Raw genomic sequence first — 11,990 nt, forward strand, 5'->3', positions numbered from 1 at the left:
TTGATCATGGGCTGATGCTTAAGTGATTTTTTGAAAATTATTTATTTTTGAGCAGAGAGCTCTCATCTGCTAGTTCAATCCCCAAATGCCCCAAATGGCAAGAGGTAGGCCGGGCCGGAAGTGGGAGCTGGTGACTCGGTTCAGATCTCCCACATGGGCAGCAGCAACTCGAGTACTTGAGCCGTTTCCTGCTGCCTCCCAGGGTGACAAGGAGCAGGAAACTGAAGTTGGGAGTGGAACTAGGACTTGAACCCCCCCATTCTGATAGAAGATGCAGGCACGTTAATTTCTAGACCAAACACCTGCTCTATGTCTAAAGGTTTTTTGTTTTGTTTTATTTTTTTCTTTTTATCTGTAGGAAACAGGGAGCTGGGACTAAAGGTATGTCTCTCTAAATTGATTTTTCTTTTGCCTTTGTCGGATTATGCTCCAAGATATCATCATCCTGGGAACATATTTATAACTATTTGTGAGCCGGGGAGGTAGAAAGCTTAAATTTGATCCCTAAAATTGCATGAGCACAGGTCCATGAGACACTTCTTTCCCACTGAAAAGCCTGATCAGGATAAGAAAATTTCCTTTTATTTTCCCTAAGCTATTGTTTTAATCTTTTCTAGTCTATCTTTTTACATTACAGGATGTGAAATCTTTCCGAAAACTGACTTTTATAAGGAAGTCTCGGTTCTAGTCTTCATCATAAGCAGGATCAAAACCTCATTTCATTTCCCTGTGAGGTCATTAAAACCAATATCCCCTCGTGTCTGAGACCACAAACTACCCCAGGGCTATTACAAGATCAGGTTTGCTTTCTCTTTGTTTTTGACATCCAAGAATTTCATTTCTTGAGACCATGGCTATGCATGCAATAAGATGTTTGTAATAGTTTAGCCAGCAATTGTACATTTTTTCAAGTAATGTAGCTCAGACTATTGTCATAAATAAAATTCAATTCATATTATTTTTTGGAAGGGTGAGGGGAATAAGGTTTCTTTATTTAAAAAAAGAGTTGAATTCAAAAGGAGAGAAAGAGAAAATCACTCGATTACTATATGGATCATTGTTGCAGGTAAGACCCCACTGACGGAATCTCCCTAGGGCGGGGACCTACCAAAACCCCCTCTGCTGACCAAGGATAGATGGCCCACTTTCTGCTGATGCTTCCCCCACTAAAGAGCCCTCACTACAAAACACAGGACTTCCTGTGAAAGCCAGCCCAGCCCTCACATCTTTTTCCCTGGTAGAAAAGCACAATGTCTCTTCTTTCTCACCACCAAGGAGAAATTGATTCTGATGATGGACATAAGCAAAAGTGTTTCCTTACACCTGTCAGAGCAACCTTCATGTTCCATTCTTGTTAGCAGATCAAACTCTCCTTTCCTTTGTGAACAAGATTAGCAGTAGCAGAAGTTGCCGTCCTGGTGAGCATGGGGCCGGATCTCGTGCTACAGGTGCTGCAGGTCCCATGGAATGTAGTCCACAGCTATTCCCAGGATGCTGAGTTTGACAGCCATCAGCAGGCATGCCGCTAGGGTACGTCCGAAGAGACAGACACTGCAGAAAAGGCCTGTCAAGTGGACATTGGCTACAAAGACCACCAGATATAACACAGGGTTCATCTGCCTGGGGGGAATGGCCACTGGGGACAAGGCCACCACACACAGACACTGGCCTCAGTGATGTCACCAGGCTTGAGGCAGACTTTCCTAGATAGCAAGTGACTCTGAAGGCCTCGTCCAACAGTACTTTTACATAGCTGAGATGGTTTTCTCAACAAGACCAATGGTACTATGGCTCCATTGGGGAGACCCGTTAAGAGAAATAAGGCCCATCAACAAGTAGACTGTTAGCTGTAAAACTAGCAGATACATTTTCCAGGTGAAGTATGTTCCTTCTGCTTCTTGTCTCTTAGTTATTTATTGGTGATTAATGTTGCATTTATCATATGCTCTATTTTGTATTGAGAGGGCTGTAAGGCCTTTCTCTTTTTTATTTTCTTACAAAAGTGTGGATCCTTTGAATTCTGCTTGGTCATAGTACACTTAACTTTTCTGTGCACTTATATAATAGTGATAATAATATTTTAGATTTTAAAATATTTATTTGTTTATTTGAGGGGGGAAGGGAGAGAGAGAGAATGCTGCTATCCATTGGTTCACTGCCGCCAATGCCTGCAATTAGCGGGATGGGGAGTGCTATACAGGTCTCCCACATTGGTGGCAGGAGCCCAGTTACTTGAGCCATCACCTCTGCCTACCAGAATCTGCCTTAGTAGGAACCCGAAGGCAGGATCCAGAGCCGGGACACAAACCCTCGTACTCTGATGTGGGGTGCAATGTATTAAATGCCCAAAACTGGAATTTAAAAAAAAACTTTAATCCTATGGGGCTGGCGCTGTGGCGTAGTGAGTTAATGTACTGGCCTGAAGTGCCAGCAACCCATATGGATGATGGTTCAAGACCCGGCTGCTCCATTTCCCATCCAGCTCTCTGCTGTGGCCTGGGAAAGCAGTAGAAGATGGCCCAAGTCCTTGGGCCTCTGCATCCATGTGGGAGACCCGGAAGAAGCTCCTGGCTCTTGGTTTTGGATCGGCTCAGCTCTGGCCATTGTGGCCAGTTGGGGAGTGAACCATCAAATTGAAGACCTCTCTCACTCTCTCTACCTCTCCTCTCTCTGTGTAACTCTGACTTTCAAATAAATAAATAAATCTCTTAAAAAATTTAATCTTATAATTGATATCAGCTAAATATTTTCTTTCTCAGATTGTTTGAAGTTGCTATCAAGCTCCTACTAGCCTCATAAAATAAGTTGTGAAAACTTCAGTTGTTCATTTTCAGTCTTTTCAAAGAACCAGTGTTTATTAAAATTATCTATTACAGTTCCTTAACTTCATTGCTGTATACTCACCCATTTATTATGTCCATACTACTGCTTGTTCAGTGGCTGTTATCCTGATCACTTAAACTGGATGCTTAGCTCATTTATTTTCCCTGTCTTCCTTTTATAGTATCTGTATTTAAGACTATGCCTTTTCCCATAAGTACTGCATTAACAACTCCCCCAAAACTTTAATGTGTAATTTTTTTGGAATTGATCCATTAGTTATCAAGAGAGTTATCTTTAAATGTCTCATATGCATTTTTATTAATTTCCTCTGTTATACCACCATATTTTTTGCTTTCTGCATTTTGAGGCTCTAACATTATGAATTTAAATAATTTTCTATTCCTTACAAAGTAAACCATGTCAACATGATATAGCCATCCAGATGGCTTCATTACTGAACTGAAATCAACATGTAAATAATTACTTCATTTAAATAATTTCTTTACCAACTTCCAAAAACATAGAAAAAGAGGGAACACTTTCCCATTTGTTGCTCTGATTTCCAAATCAGGCAGACATCATTAAAAAAAAAAAAAAAAAAACTACACCAAGATCTCTTAGGAGTATAGATACAAAAACCCTCTACAGAGTACTAACACACTGAATCCAGGAATATATAATAAGAATTTATCTCAAGAATGTAAGACTAGTTCAACATCTGAAAATCAATTAAGTGATACATTGGATCAATATAATAGGAAATAAACCACTTGATTATCTTATTAGGTGCAGGAAAACACTTGACAAATTCCAATACCTTTTTATGATTAAGAAAGCCAGAGTCCGAAACAAACTACAACGGAAAGGAACTTCCCTGATAAAGGCATTTACCACAAGCTCACAGCTCACATCCTATTTCATGTGATTTGAATGGTGAAAGTCCTTGTACTTTCCCCCCAAGATTGAGATCCAGACAAAGGTGTCCACCACCATCAGCTCTGGTCTGCCCTGTAGAGCATGTTCTAGCTGTGGCAATTGTGCTGTGGCAATAAATGAAAGAGACCCATATTATAAAGGAAGGAGCAAAGCAATCACTATTCACACACAGAAAACCTGAAGCAATCTGCTAAGAAACTATTATTCTTACATTATTATATAAGCCAGTTCTTTCTTCCTGAACTACGTCCTGCTCTCCAATATCTGTTTGCAGTGAACTATTTTCATTCGTGTTAGTCTCAACATGCCTTGATTTTACTTCTGTACTTACAAGGTGATTCTCTGGGCAGCGTGAGCCTCAGCTGACACTTGCGTTTGCCCAGGTCTTTGAAGACCTTACTCTAGTCTTCTAGCTCTTCTTTTCCCTAAAGACACCAGCAGTAACGCTGTTGGAAATAACCCATCTTCTCTGTCTGGATCTTTCTATTGCTTTCCACTTGTCTTTGTTCTGAAGTTAGACTGCATTTTTCTAGACTTCTATTTGTTCATCCTCCTGGGAGGACTGGACTTCCTGAATCTGAGGATTAGTGCCTTTCCTCCATTTTGGGAAAAACTCTCAGCTAGTAGTTATTCGAATCATTTTCCCTTATTATCTTTACAGCTCTATCATCAAGCATAATTAGATTCAGGTTGGGATTTTTCATTTGCCATTTATGTCTTCTAACCTCTTATATTTTCCTTACATTTGTGTAACATTTGGGGAAGTACCTTTCATGTATTAATTAGTTCACTGTATCTAACTTTCAACTCAACATGTACATGGTTTGAATTTCAATTATATTTTTTATTTACAGAAGTTCTACTTGTAGTATTTCAAAGCAGACATCTTGGTATTTGTTCTTTTCACTATATTTTTCCCATAAAATATTTAGAAATGTATTTTCTCTCCTGTCTCTGATGATTCCAATATCTGCTGTCTTTGCAGGTATTATCTGGCAGTTTGCTTTCTCCTGCAAAATTTGCTCATGGAAGTAGCCTTCTTCTTGTGCTTTGTGTATTTTGATTGCAAATACAAAAATGTTCTTCAACCACATGTTAAAAGTTTTAAAACAGTTTATAGCCAAGTATTTGGTGCCAGGAGTATTTATCTAGTTACCTATTCTTAAATATTTCTAAAAACAGAAATTCAATCAATACTTTATGTTACATTTCTTATGTCCTTTTGTTTTAGATATGTCTTTTGTAAAAGAGTAATTACTTCTTTTGTCTAAATATTTACTTGAGATGCCATAATTTAATGTAATTAATGCATATCTGATGTATTTTGTTATTCCCCTGATATTTTGTAGTCTATCATTTTTTATTCTTTCTTATATTTCTGTGGCCAACTTCTGCAATAATGCTTCAGCCTCCCTTGCTGTTTTGGAGAGTGTAATTTGGAAGTTCACACTTATTTTTATTCTACTGGTGTTTGATAATTTGATTTAGTAATGCATACTTCTCTAAATACACTTACTCTCTTCATGTATAAGAAAGATATGTCTTATATTGATCTATAGTGCTTCTTTGACCATGACTAGACCCCCCTCCCTGCATATTTTCATTTAATAATCTGATCTTTCAGATTAATTACTTTTACTTTGTTTTCACACATTATATATTTTCTCTTTTAAGAACCATCATTTAGGGGCTGGTGTTGTGGCACAGCGGGTTAAGCTACGGTATGCTAATGCCAACATCCTATACGGGCTCCAGTTCACATCCCAGCTGCTCCACTTCCAATTCAGCTTCCTGCCAGTGTACTTGGGAAAACAGCAGAGGATGGCCCAAGTGCTGGGGCCTCTGCACCCACGCAGGAGACCCAGAGACATTCCTGGTTCCTGGCTTCAGCCTAGCCCAGTCCTGGGTGTTGTGGCCATCGGGGAGTGAACCAGCAGATGGAAGATCTTTCTCTCTGTGTGTCTCTCCCTCTCTCTCTGTAAGTCTGCCTTTCAAACAAATAAATTTTTATAAAGAATTGTCATTTAAATTTGCCTTACATTTTATCAAATTATATTATCTTTGGACAACCTTTTAAAGTCTTACTGGATTTCTGTAAAGGGTCTTCAAAAAGTTCAAGGAAAATGCATTTGATGAAAAAACTATGCATGAATTTTGGAAATTTTTCCCCCAAATAAACTTATGTTTGAATTCCACTTGCCTGCACACACACAGACACACACACACACACACACACACACACGCACACACACTGCAGGCACCACCCACATTTCTCCTCCAGACCTGAGGAATTTTCCCCTTCAGCTGCTAGGAGATTGATGGGCAGCAACTCACAGGCACTTCTCTTGCCCAGGGTTGTGCTGCCTTCCCAAAGGTGACCTGAGCTATATGGGCACCAAATGCTCCTCCCCTTGCCACAACCCAGGGCCTCTCTGAAGGCTGTCCTAGCTTCTGCACTCACTGCAGGTTTGGGCAGGTCCCCTGAGCAACCCCACGGCAGGCCATTGTTTCTCTGTATCCACTCCTGCTTCCTTGGCCCCCTTACCTACCTTGTTCCCAAGAGCATCCATCAAACCTGTATCTCAGACTTACAACACCACGGCTATCCCCAGGGCGTTCAAGGTCCCGGACGGGCATTAATCGCAGAATGATTTGATTAAAGTTTACACCATGGGGTTCGTGGGCCCTTGTGAGGTTTTGGAGGTGGAGAGGAAGATTTCGACTCCCAGGGAAGGCAGAGGGGCTCACATCTTTGCTCACTGCTGGATCGGTGTATGTGCCGGCTCCTTGTGGGGACTGGACCTCCCTCGTCCTGGTCTGTATTCCATGGGCCTTTTTCTAATTCTCTTTTCCATGGGTCTCTCCTGGAGGAAAAGTTGTGCTGACGTGGCTACACATAGAGCTGAGCCTTTTCATACAGGAACAAGGTAGCTCTTCTGGACTCGAAAGTTCCCTACTGCTTGTGTTTGCATCTGGTGACAATGCTGCTCCCGACACCGCACCTGCCAAAGCTGGTTTCTGCGGACTCTCAAGGGCTGTTGCTGTGCCTTCTTTTCATTGCCTTCTTCAGAGTGTGAAGGAAAATGTGAATGAGAATTCATGATCCGGTCCTGTTCAATGTACTCTTTGAAATTTTATAGCATAGATGCAGAATGGCACGTTGTCTGAACACGTCTTCCCTGAACTCTCTATAAAAGCAACTCACTCCTTGTGTGTGGTCTCTTTCAACGTTGACAGCACCCTTGCTGCAAGTGGTGAGGACAGAGGTGGGGCCAGAGGGTAGAGCAAGAATGGCCCCATTGGCCCAGATGTCTGTCTTCATTCAGCCCAGCTTCAGATGGGTCCAGGCAAGCAGGATGCGCCACATCTATGAGCGACAAAGTGAGGCCCTCGCTGGAAGCGCCCTTAGGGACCGCATGTCAATGCTCTCCGAAGCCCTCAGAAGAGCTTGTCCTTGTCCCCCAGGTCTGCCTGGTTCAAGGTGCAATGCCTCAGAGCAGGTGGCATGACCACGCTGATGCTGGCGACGTGGGGTACAAGATCAATGTCTTTGTCCTGCCGCCCTCTGGCCGAGCATCAGCAGCAGCCGATTCACAGCCCCCACATACAGTAGAGCCCAGGGGCCAGCGGTAGCCCAGGGACTTGAGCTCATGGTCTGCCCAGGTAGAGTCACAGTCTCTCAAATCAGTGTGTGAGCAGTTTACTGAGGTTCAAGTTCATGCCCCCCATGAAAGTGTGGGAGTGCTCTGCCTGGCCCGAGAGCCCCAGGACGAGGCCATGGGCACCTTTGCTGGAGGACTTTGCATGCACACTCTAGAGAAATGACCTCTGGAGCTGCCCTCCAGTGATGCTGCGATAGGATTTGCTTCATCACTGCTTCATGATTCGCACCATTTCTTGGCTCTATGAACTTGGAGGGGCGGAGATGGGAATCTTTTGCCTCACTTCACTTCCAAGCAAGGTTTGCCCTTAATCTGTGTTGGAAAAGAAGCTGATGCCCAACTCACCACCTGGTATTGCCTTTAATTAAAAGCATCAAATGATCCTCAAAGATCTCCCCCATTTTCTTAAAAAAAATTGAAAGTTATTTGGTTGGGGTGAAGGAGAGAGGGAGGGCAGGAGAGAGAGAAAAAGAGAGAGAGCGAGAGGAGAGAGAGAGAGAGAGAGAGAGAGAGAGAAAGAATCTCATCTGCTGATTCACTCTTCAAGTGCTCACAGCAGACAGGACTGGGCCAGGAGCCAGGAACGCAGTCCACGCAGTCACCCAGCTCTTTGAGCCATCATGCCTCTTCCCGGCATCTGTGTTTGCAGGAAACTGGAGTCAGGAGCCAGTTCCAGGAATCAAACCTAGGCACTTGAAGGTGGGACGTGGCTGTCTTAGTTCTCCAGACAAAATGCTCACTCCCCCCTACTTTCTTATGGGAATGTTTTTTCTCATGCTGTTTTTCTATTCTATTGACTCTCACAATGGAAATATAAGAAAGAAATTAAATTCATGAGCTCAAATGTCAAGTCGTTACTGGTTTTTCTTCTTTTATTGAAGATGCCATTCTGTTCATGTCTGCTCCCATCTTTGCTGGGTTTTGTGGGATTTGCTCATTTTCACAAAACACCAGCCTGGTCTTCCCAGTTGCATGACACATCTGGGATAGATGTGTGGTCTCAGCCCAAAGTGGGTGCCTTCTTCCAGTGGGGTCTGCAGCCTGGCGGTTGCTCCGGGTATCTCAGGATTTGGAGAGGTGCATTCCTGTGCTGGGCACCACAGGGGAACCCTTAGCTATTCAGATCTCAAGGTTGGTCTGGATGTTCACTCCCTGGGTTTGTGGGGCTCTTCCTTTGAATTCCTTTTGCCACACAATCTGGGGACACTTTTGACCACCCTCCAACCTGTGGTCCTATCTGAGCTCAGATGCCTTCTGTGGGGTTAAGTTGCTCCCTGAACAGGAGATACTGTGGCCATAGGAAAGCTGCTTGGCGATCAGGCCTCTGACACACGGGAAGGTCCCGGATAAGCTATCCCCAGGCTCTCCTGGGGGACTGGGTGTTCTCTGGGAAAGAATCTGCCTGTCTTCGCTTTCTGGGCGGAGTCAGTCCACTCTGGCTCCTCCTCTGGCAGCCCTGCCCAAACCACAGGGCTGGAAGCACCCTGCAGGGCCTTGCAGCACAGGGCCCAGTGCTGCCTTTGTTCCAGGCTGTGCCTGCACAGTCTGACGCCCACACACTGTGTGAAGATTCCAGCTGTGACATTGTGTGCACTGATGCTGGAGGAACCACTCCAAATAGGTGTGGCTCCCCACCAAACATTGCCTATGGGGTTAAAAAAACCACCAGTGTGGGAAAAAGCCCAGGTCATTCAAGTTGAGAGCTTTGCTAATAACTCGAGAGAAAGCATTCTGGGGGACTCTCCTTCCTCCCTGGCCTGCGTTTCTTCCTCAGGGGTAAGGGAGAAAAGCTCGGATGTTAAGGCAGGTGTCGGTCCTCGGCCGCCTGCGCTCACACGTGTTTCCCCCTGTGCTGCCCGTCTGTGGCCGTCTGGAGCAGTCCCAAGCATCATGGGAATTCCCAGGAGGTGCCTTCATTTTCTTCTTAAGCGTTATAGCCACTCTCTCCAGATTGTCTAACTATACACGTGCATATTTGCCATAGACAATCAGAAACTACAAACGGAAAAGGAAAGAGAAATCACCTAATCTGGGCATGAGCAGATAATTTCAGTGAATGTTTTTGTATGCTTCCTTCTAGCTGTTCCCATATGGTTGGATTTATTTTTGCTTGTGTTACCCTACAAACCACTTTGCATCCTGCAGTTTTCACTTCACAGGGTGTCCTGAGCATTTCATCATGTTATTAACTGTCACCCCTTTTTCATGACTGTGTCATACTCCATTCCACAGGGGTGCCCTAGTTTATTTTCCCAATTTCTGGTTGTTGAATACTAACATCACCATCTTCTTTTCTCTGCCCCTTTTCCATCTGTGTGTGTGTGTGTGTGTGTGTGTGTGTGTGTGTATATATATATATATATATTTTTTTTTTACTTTGCTTCCACCGCTAGTGTAATAACCAGCCCTGGGTTTGAGTAAGCTCCATTTTTGCATACGTCCTTGATTATGTTCTACTATAAATTCATAGCAGTGGAAATGCTGGATTATAAAGTGCATGCAAATTCTAAGGTTTTTCAAAACACCACATTGTCCTTCAGCAAGGCTGGATTCATTCATATCTCTGCCTGTGTAGGAATCCCTTGTGCTAGAGTTGGACTATTAACTTTTATTCCTGTGTGCGTGAAATTTGTTAGAAAACTATCCAGAATTTTTTGCTTTAATCTACATTTCTTTGATGTAACATTAGACATGTTAAAATTCTTTCTCATCCTCTGTGTCATATGAGTGCCTTTATTAAATTTTTACCTGCTAAGTGATTTGGAAGAGTTTCCATATATGCGTGTCATTGTCCTTTGTCCATTTATACAATTTCCTTTATAGATTTTTTCACACTTAAAATCCTAATTTTTGTAACATTAAATTTATTCCTGGGGTTGGTGCTGTGGCATAGCGGGTAAAGCTGCCTCCTGTGGTGCTGGCATCCCTAGTGCTGGTTTGAGTCCCAGCTGCTCCACTTCTGATCCAGCTCTCTGCTGTGGCCTGGGAAATCAGTGGAAGATGGCTCAAGTCCTTGGGCCCCTGCACCCATGTGGGAGACCTGGAAGAAGCTCCTGGCTCCTGGCTTTGGATCAGTGCAGCTCCGGCCATTGTGGCCAACTGGGGAGTGAACCAGCGGATGGAAGACCTCTCTCTTTCTCTCTCTCTGCCTCTCCTTCTCTCTCTCTGTAACTCTGACTTTCAAGTAAATAAATAAATCTTTTAAAAAAATTATTCCTAAATTTACAAGATGGGGTAGTCTTTCAAAAGTTCATAGAAATGTGTATCGTGGAAAGTTTATGCATAGATTTCAAATTTTTTAAAGATTTATTTATTTATTTGAGGCCGGCACCGCGGCTCACTAGGCTAATCCTCCGCCTTGTGGCACCGGCACACCAGGTTCTAGTCCCGGTCGGGGCGCCGGATTCTGTCCCGGTTGCCCCTCTTCCAGGCCAGCTCTCTGCTGTGGCCAGGGAGTGCAGTGGAGGATGGCCCAAGTGCTTGGAACCTGCACCCATGGGAGACCAGGGTAGGTACCTGGCTCCTGCCTTCGGATCAGCGCGGTACGCCGGCCGCGGCGCGCCGGAGGCCATTGGAGGGTGAACCAACGGCAAAGGAAGACCTTTTTCTCTGTCTCTCTCTCACTGTCCACTCTGCCTGTCAAAAAAAAAAAGAGATTTATTTATTTATTTGAAAGTTATTAATTAATTTCAATAAATTATATTAATTAATATAATATAATTATATAGTATATTATATAATTATACAATATATTTATAGTATAATAATATATCATTTTATATATTTTATTATATATTATATAATTATATGTGTTATATATAATTATATATAATATGTAATTAGTATAATGTAATTAATCATATTAATTAATATTAATTATTTGATTATATTACATTTAATTAATAAATGTTAATTGCATTTTCCATAAACTTTTTGAAGTGTCCTAATACTTAACACAGATGTTTTCTTCGATCCTGCTCTAGGCCAAGCACTTTTGTAGGGAAGGAGGGCACAGCAGTGGCCAGAGAAGCACGATCCGGGCGGGCTTTCATCTCTAGCAGCGAGTGGTGGTGTCAAGGGGTCAGCGAGCAAGATCTGCAGACTGCCGGCAAGCAGCCCACACAAAGAAGCCAAGCCGAGTGGGGCAGAGAGGAGTGGGGAGTGAGCGGAGCCAGGCAGGTGCACCCAAGGCTGCGTTCACCTGCTGGGGAGAGCCATGTGACAAAGTTTAGAAATTTTTCAAGGCAAATTTTAAACATAGCCATTACCAAAAATTAAGTGTTATAAACTTCCAATGAAGTACAAGGCATTTAGAATGAAGGGAGTATACACTTAACCTTTCACTTTTAAAAAGATTCATTTATTTGATTGACAGACAGAGTGAGAGAGAGACACAGAGAGAGAGACAGAGAGAAAAAGAGAGAGAGAGAGAGAGACTGACGGCCAGGGCTGGGCCAGGCTGAAGCCGGGAGCCAGGAGCTCCACCTGGGTCTCCCACTTAGGAGGCAGGGGTCCCAGTGCGTGGGCCACCTTCTGCTGCTTTCTCCCGGGCACATTAGCAGGGAGTAG

The sequence above is a fragment of the Oryctolagus cuniculus genome, chromosome 4, assembly GCF_051225735.1.
Source record: "Oryctolagus cuniculus isolate XC-2025 breed Fujian yellow rabbit chromosome 4, ASM5122573v1, whole genome shotgun sequence".
NCBI classification, from domain to species: domain Eukaryota; kingdom Metazoa; phylum Chordata; class Mammalia; order Lagomorpha; family Leporidae; genus Oryctolagus; species Oryctolagus cuniculus.